Source organism: Salmo trutta, chromosome 24 (assembly GCF_901001165.1).
Source record: "Salmo trutta chromosome 24, fSalTru1.1, whole genome shotgun sequence".
Classification (NCBI taxonomy): domain Eukaryota; kingdom Metazoa; phylum Chordata; class Actinopteri; order Salmoniformes; family Salmonidae; genus Salmo; species Salmo trutta.
The window spans coordinates 21,023,439-21,039,769 of NC_042980.1; the positions used below are offsets into that span (position 1 = coordinate 21,023,439).

At 45.0% G+C, this 16,331-nt stretch overlaps 1 protein-coding gene across 3 annotated transcripts in view; it reads right to left on the minus strand.

The window, feature by feature from the left end:
• LOC115160902 (inactive phospholipase C-like protein 1) overlaps positions 1–16,331 on the minus strand; it is a 116,247-nt gene that overhangs the window by 92,976 nt on the left and 6,940 nt on the right. The window lies entirely within an intron of this gene.

Consider the following 16,331-nt stretch of genomic DNA (forward strand, 5'->3'; position numbering starts at 1 on the left):
TTAATAGGTTGTTGGGCCACCACGAGCCAGAACAGCATCAATGCACCTTGACATAAATTCTATATGTCTGGAACTCTATTGGAGGAATGCGACACCATTCCTCAACAAGAAATTCCATCAAATGGTGTTTTGTTGATGGTGGTGGAAACGCAGTCTCAGGCACCGCTCCAGAATCTCCCAAGTGTTCAATTGGGTTGAAATCTGGTAATGGCTATGGCATATGGTTTACATCATTTTCATGCTCATCAAACTATTCAGTGACCACTCGTGCCCTGTGGATGGGGACATTATCATCCTATGGGGGCATAGCCATGGTAGCCAAATTAATGGCCTGCCCAGCATTTCTATACATGACCCTAAGCATGATGGGAATTAATTAACTTAATTAACTCAGGTGAAGCACCTGCTTTCAATATCATGTATCGTTTACTCAAGTGTTTCCATTATTTTGGCAGTTACCTGTATGAAACGTTTCAATCCTTCTCGTCTGTAATGTGACTTGTGGATTCAAATAAAGTATTTCAAATATGTGTGTGTGTGTTGACCGTTGTTAACTGAGTACACATTTTTGGTGCTATAGCTTGTACACTGTGACTGCCACACATCTGGTTTCCCCACACATCTGGTATTCACTTACAAGTTTACCAGGACTGAACGAGCACAAGTGGAACAAACTACACAGGGCGTACCCCCCCCCCAAAAAAAATAACCCCAATCCCCTACAGTTTGGGTGGGTGTGTGTCATAGGCACACAGGTTGCCATGGTATCCAAGCATCGGGCCTGGGATCTCTGCTACAAACTGTGGTGATGTCATTGCTCTGGCAGCCACAGAGCATTCCTCCATACATACGAAGCTGCATCTTGCCCTTTACACACACACACACACACCCACACACACGCACAGTGCCTTCAGAAAGTATTCACACCCCTTGACTTTTTCCACATTTTGTTGTGTTGCAGCCTGAATTTAAAATGGATTACATTTTGATTTTGTGTCACTGGCCTACACACAATACCCCATAATGTCACAATGTCAAATGGACATTTTTACAAATTAATAAAAAATGAAACGCTGAAATGTCTTGTTATGGCAAGCCTACATAGGTTTGGGAGTAAAATTGTGCTTAACAAGTCACATAATAAGTTGCATGGACTCAAACTGTGTGCAATAATGATTTTTGAATGACTTCCTCATCTCTGTACCCCACACATACAATTATCTGTACGATCCCTCACTCGAACAGTGCATTTCAAACACAGATTCAACCACAAAGTCCAGGGAGGTTTTCAATGCCTCGCAAAGGGCACCTATTGGTAGATGGGTAAAAAAAAGGAGACATTGAATAACCCTTTGAGGATGGTAAAGTTATTAATTACGCTTTTGATGTTTGAATTAATACACCCAGTCACAACAAAGATATAGGCATACTTCCTAACTCAGTTGCTGGAGAGGAAGGAAACCTCTCGGGGATTTCACCATGAGGCCAATGGGGACTTTAAAACAATTACAGAGTTTAATGGCTGTGATAGGAGAAAACTGAGGATGGATCAACAACATTGTAGTTACTCCACAATACTAACCTAAATGATGGAGTGAAAGAAGGAAGCCTGTACAGAAGACTTGAAAATGGCTGTCTAGCAATGATTAACAACCAACTTCACAGAGCTTGAAGAATTTTTTTAATAATAAAGTGGTAATATTGTACAATTCAGGTCTGCAAAGTTCTTAGAATCTTACCCAGAAAGACTCACAGCTGTAATCGCTGCCAAAGGTGACTGTAACAAGTATTGACTCAGGGGGTTGAATACATATGTAATCAAGATTTATTTATGTTTTATTTTTCATTAATAGTTTTACAAATGTTAGAATTTTTCTTCCACTTCACATTACAGAGTATTTTGTTTGGATCGTTGACAAAAATGACAATTAAATACATTTTAATCCCACTTTATAACACAGCAAAATGTGGAAAAAGTCAAGGGGTGTGAATACTTTCTGAAGGCAGTGTACACACAATCTTGTGTCTAACTGAAATCCATCCATTCTCACTAGACAAGCTGAAATGTATTGTGACACAACACAATGCCAAGTGCCCAAATCCCCCCTACCAGCCTCATCCAGACTCTCGAAAACACGCACACACACACACACACACACACACACACATACATACATACATACATACATACATACATACATACATACATACATACATACAAACACACCTATGATTTAATTTATTGAGGCCATGTCTGGCATATGATGACTTGGATTCTCCCAATGACTAACTGTACACTAACAGGCACACCCTTAAGACTAATCCCTCTGGAATGGACAGAGCAGGTTATAAGAGTTTCCTAAGTAAAAAAATACAAAATAAATATTCTTTATTTTAGTTTGGGGGGGCATAAAAGTTATTTACATTTTTTAAATCTGTTCCCAAGTATTCCCACACATAAAAGAGAGACACTTGATCGTATACAAATCTAAGCAAGGTTGGAAATTATTCTATTTTAACCAAATATTACATCTGTTTGTCTACAAATTATTTGTAAGTATGTTCCATCCCTCAAGAAAAAAATCAGCCCGCGGCTGAATTTAGTTGATGATCCCTGCTTTACAATATTACTTTGTGTAAAAAGTGACGCTTTACATTACTAGGTAAAAGTACTTTGCGACACTTTTATGAAAAAAAACTCTAAATCTCACCGTTTGTTTGACTGTTGGGGGGAGCAATGCGAGCCGCAAAAACTGCACCCCCACTTTTTTACCAGACAATTATCATGATCCAACGGGTAATTTGTCATTTTCAATGATTAGTTACGTTTTGAGCTAGTCTGTATTAAAATAGATACGTACATTTTATATATGATATAATAATTAACAGATTGCACTAATAACGCACCCCTCCTCCCGTCGCCTCAAGATGAATGGTTTGGACCACTCTAAAGCTTTGCTTCATTCCCGCGCCACTGTTTTGGTTCAGTACAGTTAGAAAGCACTAGTTGCTCCGCTGGTGTTTAAAAAGAAAAAGCACCTGCAAAATACAATTGTGTATCTATTTTGATGTGCTGTTGTTACATTTGTATCGTTGTTCCAATGCACTCAGGGTGTTGTTACATATCATTTGAGCGCAGCGCAGCGCACCAAGAGCAAATTCATTGTCATTTCACTTTGCCTGTAAGAACAATGATGAGCACGAGCATGTCTGACTAGGCTTTGCTGTAGCGCAGACTCTGAGTAGCCTTCCATTAGCCTACCAAAGGTTGCACCTTTGCATAAAACTGCATGTCCGGAAGCTCGCGGGCTGTCAATGAGCAGCTCACAAGTAGATACAAAACAATAATCAGTAGACCTATTATTACATCATTTTATCTGTTAAATATTTTTTCTCCCCAATTTGTTTACAGTCTTTTAACACGATTCTGCATTTTTGTCATCTATTTTCCACACATCAATCAGTTAAATCACATTGTTAAAATGTTTAATTCTGTTACAAAAGTAACAGTCCTGGTTGAGCTCCATATTCAAGTGCACTGTGGCCGCTTCGCTGTTACAAGGTAGCCAAGCTGTGTCTGTATGTGCCTATGCACAAAATGAAAAAGCACAGGATGTCTGTACCTCGATAAAACAGATCTGCTTGGCTTGGTAAGTAAGTATATGCTGGTGAGGCAAGTTCATTAAAAAAAAGCGGAATGGTCAAGAAATGTGCTCAAGTCAAATCAAATAACATTTTATTGGCCACATACACATATTTAGCAGACGTTATTGCGGGTGTAGCGAAATGATCCAACAGTGCAGTAGTATCTAACAATTTACAACAAAACACACAAATCTAAAAGTAAAATAATGGAATTATGAAATATACACACTACAGTGCAACAGTTTGGGGTCACTTAGTAATGTCCTTGTTTTCCATGAAAACATACATGAAATGAGTTGCAAAATGAATAGGAAATATAGTCAAGACATTGACAAGGTTATAATAGAAATAATAATTGTGTCCTTCAAACTTTGCTTTGGTCAAAGAATCCTCCATTTGCAGCAATTAAGCCTTGCAGACCTTTGGCATTCTAGTTGTCAATTTGTTGAGGTAATCTGAAGAGATTCCACCCCATGCTTCCTGAAGCACCTCCCACAAATTGGATTGGCTTAATGGGCACTTCTTATGTACAATACGGTCAAGCTGCTCCCACAACAGCTCAATAGGGTGACTGTGCTGGCCACTCCATTATAGACAGAATACCAGCTGACTGCTTCTTCCCTAAATAGTTCTTGCATAGTTTGGAGCTGTGCTTGGGTCATTGTCCTGTTGTAGGAGAAAATTGTCTCCAATAAAGCGCCGTCCAGAGGGTATGGCATGGCGTTGCAAAATGGAGTGATAGTCGTCCTTCTTCAAGATCCCTTTTACACTGTACAAATCTCCCACTTTACCACCACCAAAGCACCCCCAGACCATCACATTAACTCCACCATGCTTGACAGATGGCGTCAAGCACTCCTCCAGCATCTTTTCATTTTTTCTGCATCTCACGAATGTTCTTCTTTGTGATCCGAGCACCTCAAACTTAGATTAGTCTGTTCATAACACTTTTTTCCAATCTTCCTCTGTCCAGTGTCTGTGTTCTTTTGCCCATCTTAATCTTTTATTTTTATTGGCCAGTCTGAGATATGGCTTTTTCTTTGCAACTCTGCCTAGAAGGCCAGCATCCCGGAGTCGCCTCTTCACTGTTGATGTTGAGACTGGTGTTTTGCGAGTACTATTTAATGAAGCTGCCAGTTGAGGACTTGTGAGGCATCTGTTTCTCAAACTAGACACTCTAATGTACTTTTCCTCTTGCTCAGTTGTGCACCGGGGCTTCCCACTCCTCTTTCTATTCTGGTTAGAGCCAGTTTGCGCTGTTCTGTGAAGGGAGTAGTACACAGCGTTGTATGAGAGCTTCAGTTTCTTGGCAATTTCTCGCATGGAATAGCCTTCATTTCTCAGAACAAGAATAGGCTGACGAGTTTCAGAAGAAAGTTCTTTGTTTCTGGCCATTTTGAGCCTGTAATCGAACCCACAAATGCTGATGCTCCAGATACTCAACTAGTCTAAAGAAAGTCAGTTTTATTGCTTCTTTAATCAATACAACAGTTTAAAGCTGTGCTAACATAATTGCAAAAGGGTTTTCTAATGATCAATTAGACTTTTAAAATGATAACTTGGATTATAAGACTCCTGAACATCTAGTCAAATGGCTACCCAGACAATTTGCATTAGTAGTGTAAATATTAGGATGAGCAATGTCTGAGCGGCATTGACTAAAATACAGTAGAATAGAATACAGTATATACATATGAGATGAGTAAAGCAGATGTAAACAACATTATTAAAGTGACTAGTGTTTCATTATTAAAGTGACTAGTGATTCCATGTCTATGTATATAGGGCAGCCTCTAAGGTGTAGGTTTGAGTAGCCGGCTAGTGATGGCTATTTAACAGTCTGATGGCCTTGAGAAAGAAGCTGTTTTTCAGTTTCTCGGTCCCAACTTTGATGTACCTGTACTGACCGCGCCTTCTGGATGATAGCGGGGTGAACAGGCCGTGGCTCAGGTGGTTGATGTCCATAATGATCTTTTGGGCCTTCCTGTGACATCCGGTGCTGTAGGTGTCCTGGAGGGCAGGCATTGTGCCCCCGGTGATGCGTTGGGCAGACCGTACCACCCTCTGGAGAGCCCTGTGGTTGCTCTACCAGGCGGTGATGCAGCCCGACAGGATGCTCTCATTTGTCTAACTATAAAAGTTTGAGAGGGTCTTAGGTGACAAGCCAAATTTCTTCAGCCTCCTGAGGTTGAAGAGGCGCTATTGCACCTTCTTTACTACACGGTCTGTGTTGGTGGATCATTTCAGATCGTCAGTGATGTGCACGCCGAGGAACTTGAAGCTTTCCACCTTCTCCACTGCGGTCCAGCCTATGTGTATAGGGGCATGCTCCCTCTGCTGTTTCCTGAAGTCCACGAATAGCTCCTTCGTTTTGTTGACGTTAAGGGAAAAGTTATTTTCCTGGCACCATACTCCCAGAGCCCTCACCTTCTCCCTGTAGGCTGTCTCGTCATTGTTGGTAATCAGGCCTACTATGGTTGTGTCGTCTGCAAACTTGATGATTGAGTTGGAGGCATGTGTGGCCACACAGTCATGGGTGAACAGGGAGTACAGGAGGGGGCTGAGGACACACCCTTGTGGGGCCTCTGTGTTGAGGATAAGTGAAGTGGAGGTGTTGTTTCCTACCTTCACCACCTGGGGGCGGCCCGTCAAGACGTCCAGGACCCAGTTGCACAGGGTGCAGGTCAGACCCAGGGCCCCGAGCTTGATGATGAGCTTGGAGGGTAAAATGGTGTTGAAGGCTGAGCTATAGTGAATGAGCAGAATTCTTACATAGTTATTCCTCTTGTCCAGATGGGATAGGGCAGTGTGCAGTGCGAAGGCAATTGCATCATCTGTGGATCTATTGGGGCGGTAAGCAAACTGAAGTGGGTCTAGGGTGTAAGGTAAGGTAGTATCATGTCACAAGGCGAGACCCAGATGCAGACACAGGACGCAGATGGTTGGAGTCTTACAATATTTATTAATCCAATAGGGTAAGGCAAGAGAATGGTCGTGGACAGGCAAAAGGGTCAAAACCAGTTCAGAGTCCAAAAGGTACCGAAGGGCAGGCAGAATCAAGGTCAGAGCAGGCAGGATGATCAGGCAGGCGGGAAAGTAGTCCAGAGTAAGGCAGGGGTCAAAACTGAGGAGACTATCAAAAAGAGAATAGCAAAAGGAGAAAGGGAAAAACACACTGGTTGACTTGACTAACATACAAGACGAACTGGCACAGAGAGACAGGAAACACAGGGACAAATACACTGGGGAAATAAGCGACACCTGGAGGTGGTGGAGACAATCACAGGAACAGGTGAAACAGATCAGGGCGTGACAGGTAGAGGTGATATGATCCTTAACTTCTTATGGCTCAAATCCCGATTTGACAACATCCGGAGAAATGGCAGAGCGCCCAATTAAAAAAAAAATTGAAATATTTAACTTCCATACATTCACAAGTGCAATACACCAAATTAAAGCTGAACTTCTTGTTAATCTAGCCACCATGTCAGATTTCAAAAAGACTTTATGGCGAAAGCAAACCATGCTATTATCTGAGGACAGCACCCCATCAAACAAACACAGACAATCATATTTCATCCCGCCAGGCGCAACACAAAACTCAGAAATAACGATATAATTCATGCCCTACCTACAGTTACATTTTAGTCATTTAGCAGACACTCTTACCCAGAGTGACTTACAGTAGTGAATGAATACATTTCATACAATTTCATACATTTTTTTTTTTTTCTGTGCTGGCCCCCCGTGGGAATCAAACCCACAACCCTGGTGTTGCAAACACCATGCTCTACCAACTGAGCTACAGGGAAGTTTGATGAGCTTCTTCTGTTGGCACTCCAATATGTCCCATAAACATCACAAATGGTCCTTTTGTTCAATTAATTCCGTCGTTATATATCCAAAATGTCCATTTATTTGGCGCGTTTGATCCAGAAAAACACCGGTTCCAACTCGCGCAACATGACTACAAAATATCTCATAAGTTACCTGTAATCTTTGTCCAAACATTTCAAACAACTTTCCTAATACCACTTTAGGTATTTTTTAACGTAAATAATCATGAAAATGTAAGACGGGATAAACTGCGTTCAATACCGGAGGAAAACAAAGTGGAGCGTGCTTTTCAGGTCACACGCCTCTATCAAACAGTACACTGGCCCCCAAGCCATAAGAAGTTAATTAACTAGTCTCTCAAAGCACTTCATGATGACAGAAGTTAGCGCTACGGGGCGATAGTCATTCAGTTCAGTTACCTTTGCTTTCTTGGGTACAGGAACAATGATGGACAGGCAAGTGGGGACAGCAAGTGGGGACAGCAGACTGGGATAGGGAGAGATTGAATATGTCCATAAACACTCCAGCCAGCTGGTCTGTGCATGCTCTGAGGACGCGGCTAGGGATGCCGTCTGGGCCGACAGCCTTGGGAGGGTTAACATGCTTAAATGTCTTACTCACATTGCCCACGGAGAAGGAGAGCCCACAGTCCTTGGTAGTGGGCCGCGTCGGTGGCACTGTGTTATCCTCAAAGCGGGCGAAGAAGGTGTTTAGCTTGTCTGAGAGCAAGACGTCGGTGTCCGTGACGTGGCTGGTTTTCTTTTTGTAGTCTGTGATTGTCTGTAGACCCTGCCACATACGTCTCGTGTCTGAGCCATTGAATTACGACTCCACTTTGTCTCTATACTGACGTTTTGCCTGTTTGATTGCCTTACGGAGGGAATAACTACACTGTTTGTATTTGACCATATTCCCAGTCACCTTGACTTAGTTAAATGCGGTGGTTCGAGCGTTCAGTTTAGCGCGAATGGTGCCATCTATCCACGGTTTCTGGTTTGGCTAGGTTTTAATAGTCACAGTGGGAACAACATCCCTTATACACTTCCTGATTAACTCAGTCACTGTGTCCGTGTATACATCAATGTTATTATCCGAGGCTACCCAGAACATATCCCAGTCTGCGTGATCAAAGCAATCTTGAAGCATGGTTTCCGATTGGTCAGACCAGCGTTGAATAAACATTAGCATGGGTACTTCCAGCTGAGACTACACTTTTGTTATTCCTCATACTTTTCATGATTATTCTTTTTCTTCACGATTTGTTGTAAAATATCTAGCCTACTCACTGTGGTGTGTTGTTTAAAAGGCCACTATTAAACATAATTTATAGCAGCCTAGTCCTGTATCTGCAGGCTACAGATTTGTTCAAATGTATTATCTCTCATCTTAAAATGGCAAGGTTCTTAAGGTAGGCTACAGTAGAAAGAGTTTCTTTCAAAATGTGTGGTTTTAAGAACCAAAATGCAATTACATTATGTATGCAGACAGTGCTGTTCTTTGTTTCTATTCATCAAATTAGGCCTACACAATAACAAAATATGCAGGCTCTAGCCTACTAGCAGATTTCTTTGGTATAAAGTAGATCTTATGAAAGAAAATGTTAGGGACACCTGCTCTCGCCAAACCTTTCAAATATGACCCATATTACCGGGGCTACAGTTTATTCTTTTTATTGCAGATTCTGCGCTGCAATTTATGGATATATATAGCTCATTTAAACGCAAAACTCCAGTTTGTATTTTCAAGTTGACAGTTCTTGTTCAATGCCCTCCAAGATTGCACTGCCATATTGAGAAAGAAAATTGTTACTACATTATTGTGATCGAATTATATGTGACAAAACAGCTTGGCTTTTTCTTAAACTAGCAAGTACAAAAAAATATATTATTGGGTAAAACAATATTATTCCTCCCATTTTCGATTTTATTTCCTCATTGTCATGCGTTATCCTGGACACATTCTAAACAGCTTGGCCTGTCAATCGATCACAGGGGTGGGATTGTCAGGGAAGAAGGCGGGATGTTTGTGAGTCTCAGGGTTGGTAGGATTTTAGACCTGTCAATTAATTATTGGGGGTGTCGATTTTTTGGGAAGGGAGTAGATAGTAATCTAGTCATTAATACACTTTTTTGAATCGAATTTATTTAGGCAAAATCTAAGAAAAATAGTTTAGTACATGTGTGTGTGTGTGTGCCAAAGAACATTTTGGAGTGAGAAGAGAAGAATGGCACCCTTTCTTTCCAGAGTCAATTCTCCCTGTTAAGAAACAGGGTAGAATTGCGGGAAAATGGTTTTAAAAATCATGGAAACACGTGCCTGGTAGAGATATGATTCTGAAAGTAACGCACACATTGTTTGACAAAGTGACCGAAATAAAATTATCCAATTTGAAAAAGTAACACGTTACTTTACTATGTTACTCATAAAAGTATTCTGATTACGTAACATGTTACTTTTGTAAAGCTTTACCCCCAACACTGGTGTTCGTGCGTGTGTGTGTGCGTGCGAGTCCACCCTGTTCACCCCTAACGGGGCCAACCATCCCATGGCCCTTCAGTTTCCTGTAGGCTCTGCTGTATTGACCTAAAGGTGTTGAAGCAGGCCCAAATCAGCCTTATTTCTAACCCTTCTGCAGTCTGCTCCACCCTGAGGTAAAACACCATGCACTAGTGAGCAAACACACATGCACACACACGCCCACAAGCACGCACACACATACAGACTGCACCATTCACAGCCCTTCCTTACTGTGTAAATCTCTCTCTCAGTTTATCGCTTTCTTACACTGTTTATCTCTCTCTACGTCCTCTCTGCACATCCGTCTATACTTTTCCTCTTTCCTCCCCTTTCGACATTTCAGTCACATTCTCTACCGTTGCACTTCGTTTTGTACAACATGTCCAAACACACTTAGTCTCTCTCTCTCTCTCTCTGCGTGTCTGTCTGTCTGTCTGTCTGTCTGTCTGTCTGGTTGGCTGAAGCTCCTTTTCTGTCATGACCCTGACAAAACACTCACAATAACAGCTATTCAGAAGAGTAAACTATGTAACAGAGAGAACGAGAGAGAGAAAGGGAGAAACTCAACAACATCATCTGCAGAGACGGTATTACTAAACAGGAAGCAGCGTGCAGATAGGGCTCGCCCTCCTCCCCCTTATCTCTCTTCCCCTCCTCTCTTTCTCTCTCCCTCCTCTGTCTCTCCCCGTCTCCACCTCTCTCTCTCTCTGCTTATCCTGGCTACTCATGTCAACACAAACACCCAACAGCTCAACTGAAAGGGAGTCTAGGCAGATCAAGGTAAACTGGTGAAGGTATAAAGCCAATTAGTACGGAAATAGTTGGGTGGCAGTCCTGACTCGTACCGTGTGATACTGTATGCTAAAAGTGTCAGGGATAAAGCGTCTTTCATAGATGGCAAAAGCAGCTGTCACAGGGCAATATGTCTTAGTTTCTATTTGATTCAGGCCGATTCCTCAAGGCAAACACATATACACACACACACTGACACACAGCCTCATGATGAGCAGTTCCAGGGGTGCTGTGGTACCAGTAGGAGGATGACACTGAGGGACAGAGGCTCCAGTGTCTCCCCTACACACACACACGCAAACACACACACACACACACACACACTAACATACGGCAGTCCCCTCCTGTAGAGAATAGCTACACACATGCACTCCGATAAACACACGCTCACACATACACACACACTCATTATGTTTGACAAGTGTACATTGTAAACAAATCATTGTCTAGTGCAGGGCTGCAGAGCAGGGGAGAGAGGGGGATAGGGGGAAATAGAAGCCCCAGGACAGCAACACAATTAGACCCAACCAGTGGTGGAAAAAGTACCCAATTGTCATACTTGAGTAAAAGTATAGATATTTGTGTTTAGTGACCACGTGTTCTCTTGATAATTGCGTGAATTTCACAATTTTCCTGTCCTGCTAAGCATTCAAAATGTAACGAGTACTTTGGGTTGTCAGGAAAAATAAGTACAATATTTTCTTTAGGAATGTAGTGAAGTAAAAGTTGTCGAAAATATAAATAGTAAAGTAAAGTACAGATTCTCCAAAAAACTACTTAAGTAGTACTTTAAAGTATTTTTACTTAAGGACTTTACACCCTTGGAACCAACCAAATCATGAGAAAACAAAAAATAATTAATAATAACTGTAACGGCTGTCGTCTGAAGAAGTGGACCAAGGTGCAGCGGAGTTAGTGTTCATTATTCGAATTTAATATCAACAACATGAACACTATACAAAACAAGAAAAGTGAGCAAACCGACAGCAAACAGTCCTGTCTGGAACAAAATACTGACAGAAACAATTACCCACAAACCCAAAGGAAAAAACATGCTCCTTATGTGTGACTCCCAATCAGCAGCAACGAGCTTCAGCTGTGCCTGATTGGGAGCCACACTCACGGCCCAAAACAAAGAAATACAAAAACATAGAAAAAGGAACATAGAACGCCCACCCAATGTAACACCCTGGCCTAACCAAAATAAAGAACAAAAACCCCTCTCTATGGCCAGGGCGTTACAGTACCCCCCCCCAAAGGTGCGGACTCCGGCCGCAAAACCTGACTCTGAAGGGGAGGGTCCGGGTGGGCCCTCTTACGGCGGCGGCTCAGGTGCGGGACGTGGCCTCTGCTCCACCCTTGACGTCGCCCTCTTCGGTGGCGCACCTGGCCGCGCCGAAGGTCTGGTGGGCGACACTGACTGCGCCCGGCTGGCGGCCGGCGATGGTTGCGCCCGGCTGGCGGGCGGCGATGGTTGCGCCCGGCTGGCGGGCGGCGATGGTTGCGCCCGGCTGGCGGGCGGCGATGGTTGCGCCCGGCTGGCGGGCGGCGATGGTTGCGCCTGGCTGGCGGGCGACCCTGGCTGCTCTGACGGCACTGACCCAGGATTCACCAGGCTGGGGAAACATGACAGAGGCCTGTCCCTAGGCGTAGGCACCGGACTCACCGGGCTGGCGGGCCTCCCTGGCCACTCTGGCAGTTCGGGGCAGTCTGGCCACTCCGGCAGTTCGGCGCAGTCTGGCCACTCCGGCAGGTCAGGGCAGTCTGGCCACTCCGGCAGGTCAGGGCAGTCTGGCCACTCCGGCAGGTCAGCGCAGTCTGGCCACTCCGGCAGGTCAGCGCAGTCTGGCCACTCCGGCAGGTCAGCGCAGTCTGGCCACTCCGGCAGGTCAGCGCAGTCTGGCCACTCCGGCAGGTCAGGGCAGTCTGGCCACTCCGGCAGGTCAGGGCAGTCTGGCCACTCCGGCAGGTCAGGGCAGTCTGGCCACTCCGGCAGGTCAGGGCAGTCTGGCCACTCCGGCAGGTCAGGGCAGTCTGGCCACTCCGGCAGGTCAGCGCAGTCTGGCCACTCCGGCAGGTCAGCGCAGTCTGGCCACTCCGGCAGGTCAGCGCAGTCTGGCCACTCCGGCAGGTCAGCGCAGTCTGGCCACTCCGGCAGGTCAGCGCAGTCTGGCCACTCCGGCAGTTCAGCGCAGTCTGGCCACTCCGGCAGTTCAGCGCAGTCTGGCCACTCCGGCAGTTCAGCGCAGTCTGGCCACTCCGGCAGTTCAGCGCAGTCTGGCCACTCCGGCAGTTCAGCGCAGTCTGGCCACTCCGGCAGTTCAGCGCAGTCTGGCCACTCCGGCAGTTCAGCGCAGTCTGACCTCTCTGGCGACTGTTGACTGGCGGGCAGCTCTGACGACTGTTGACTGGCGGGCAGCTCTGACGACTGTTGACTGGCGGGCAGCTCTGACGACTGTTGACTGGCGGGCAGCTCTGACGACTGTTGACTGGCGGGCAGCTCTGACGACTGTTGACTGGCGGGCAGCTCTGACGACTGTTGACTGGCGGGCAGCTCTGACGACTGTTGACTGGCGGGCAGCTCTGACGACTGTTGACTGGCGGGCAGCTCTGACGACTGTTGACTGGCGGGCAGCTCTGACGACTGTTGACTGGCGGGCAGCTCTGGTGATGGTTGACTGGCGGGCAGCTCTGGTGATGGTTGACTGGCTGGCAGCTCCGACGACTGTTGACTGGCGGGCAGCTCCGACGACTGTTGACTGGCGGGCAGCTCCGACGACTGTTGACTGGCGGGCAGCTCCGACGACTGTTGACTGGCGGGCAGCTCCGACGACTGTTGACTGGCGGGCAGCTCTGACGACTGCTGACTGGCAGGGCTGGGGACACGCACCTTGGGCTTGGTGCGGGGAGCAGGGACGGGCCGGACAGGACTGGGGACATGCACTGTGGACTTGGTGCGGGGAGCAGGGACGGGCCAGACAGGACTGTGAACACGCACTGGTGAACTGAAGCGTGGAGCTGGTTTTGCCACTCGTCCTGGCTGGATGCCCTTCCTAGCACGGCATGTGCTGGGCATGTCCACCGGACGCACCGGGCTGTGCGGACGCACTGGCGACACAGCGCGCAACTCCGCCTCCCATGGCTCCTCCTCCAGATCTTCCTTCAGCAGGTCCTCAATAAACCACCTCATCTGCGTCTCCTCCTCTGCCGTCATCCCCCACGAGAGCAGTGGTCTGGGCTCCTCCTCTGCCCTTCCGGACCACCCCATTAGCCCCCCCCAAAAATTTTCTTGGGGGTGTCTTCCGGGCTTCCTCGATCGACGCCAGCGACCCCGTCTGCTGGCCGGCGTCTCCTCCATTGACCGAACCTCCCTCTTCCGCTGCTTGGTCCCTTGGTGGTGGGTAATTCTGTAACGGCTGTCGTCTGAAGAAGTGGACCAAGGTGCAGCGGAGTTAGTGTTCATTATTCGAATTTAATATCAACAACATGAACACTATACAAAACAAGAAAAGTGAGCAAACCGCCAGCAAACAGTCCTGTCTGGAACAAAATACTGACAGAAACAATTACCCACAAACCCAAAGGAAAAAACATGCTCCTTATGTGTGACTCCCAATCAGCAGCAACGAGCTTCAGCTGTGCCTGATTGGGAGCCACACTCACGGCCCAAAACAAAGAAATACAAAAACATAGAAAAAGGAACATAGAACGCCCACCCAATGTAACACCCTGGCCTAACCAAAATAAAGAACAAAAACCCCTCTCTATGGCCAGGGCGTTACAATAACAAAAAAACAGAGCAAACTAGAATGCTATTTGGTCCTAAACAGAGAGTACACAGTGGCAGAACACCTGACCACAGTGACTGACCCAAAATTAAGGAAATCTTTGACTATGTACAGACTTAGTGAACATTGCCTTGCTATTGAGAATGGCAGTCGAAGGCAGACTTGGCTCTCAAGAGAAGACAGGCTATGTGGACACTGCCCACAAAATGAGTAAGAAACTGAGCTGCACCTCCTAACCTCCTGCCAAATGTATGACCATATTAGAGACACATATTTCCCTCAGGTTACCCAGACCCACAAAGAATTCGAATATCTACTGGGTGAAATACCACAGTGTGCAATCACAGCAGCAAGATTTGTGACCTGTTGCCACAAGAAAAGGGTAAGTGAAGAACAAACACCATTGTAAACCTATATTTATGTTTATTTATTTTCCCTTTTGTAATTTAACTATTTGCACAAGACTGTATATAGACATAATATGACATTTGAAATGTCTTTATTATTTTGGAACTTTTGTAAGTGTAATGTTTACTGTTAATCTTTTAATGTTTTTTGTTTTTGTTTATTATCTATTTGACTTTCTTTGGCAATGTAAACATATGTTTCCCATGCCAATAAACCCCTTAAATTAAAATTGAGAGACAAAGAGAGATAGAGAGAGAGAGAAACAGTGGGACAGAGAGATACAGAGAGAGAGAAACAGCGAGAGAGTTAAAGGTGGGATACTCCTGTGCCTGAATCGAAGCCCAGCAAGTTCAGCAGCCGATGTCAAACAAAAACAATGTTTGCCGGATCAGGTGTGGCCAATTAGTGGGTGCGGCCAACACACCTGAACACACTTAACAAGACAGAGGATCTAGAGAGTCTGTTGATGCTGAGAATGGAATGTATATGTTTTTAAATAACGTTCTTAGAACGTTCTTTGAATGCTACTAATGTTTTCTTGTGGTTTTTACTAAGAAGAAAAAAAGTATGTTCTGAGAACATGACTTTAAATAGAACCATGAGGAAACGTTATGCTGAAGTACTGAAATTCCTACAGAAGAATGTTGTTTCTTAACGTTCTCGGAACTATTTGAGAACATTCCCAATGTCAAACCAGTTGGATGACGTTCCTAGAGCATTATCATTTTTTTTTAAATGTAACCATGTTTGAACTTTTAGAAAACGTTCTGTTAAAGTAATGAAATACCAAGAAAATAATGTTCCTTAAATATGCTGAGAATGTTCCAAAGCCAAGCAACTTTCCTGCACCATTCCCAGAAAGTTGTGGGAAGGTATGAAAAATAATCCTTGGACAACCACACTATCACCAAGCTCTAAGAAACAGTTGGTTCTCAGAACATTATGTGCTAGCTGGGGTCTACACAGAGTTTGGGAGGGCAAGGCAGAAACAAGAGGCATTATAATAATCCAGATTGCTTTGATCCAAGACTGACTCGCAGGCCAGGCAGCGGAAGACACAGAGAACACGAAAGAATCGATTATTCCTTAATATACTTTCGTTGTCCCAGTCCACACACACACACACACACACACACACACACACACACACACACACACACACACACACACACACACACACACACACACACACACACACACACACACACACACACACACAGGGTGAGAGCATTTCTATATGCTTTTCCAGGGCAACAAGATGAAATCCTCCCTTAATAGATACATCTGTCTGTTTGCTGAAGCATTTTAGTGTGAGTGGCATTTCCCCAAGGGCAGAGTGTGTGT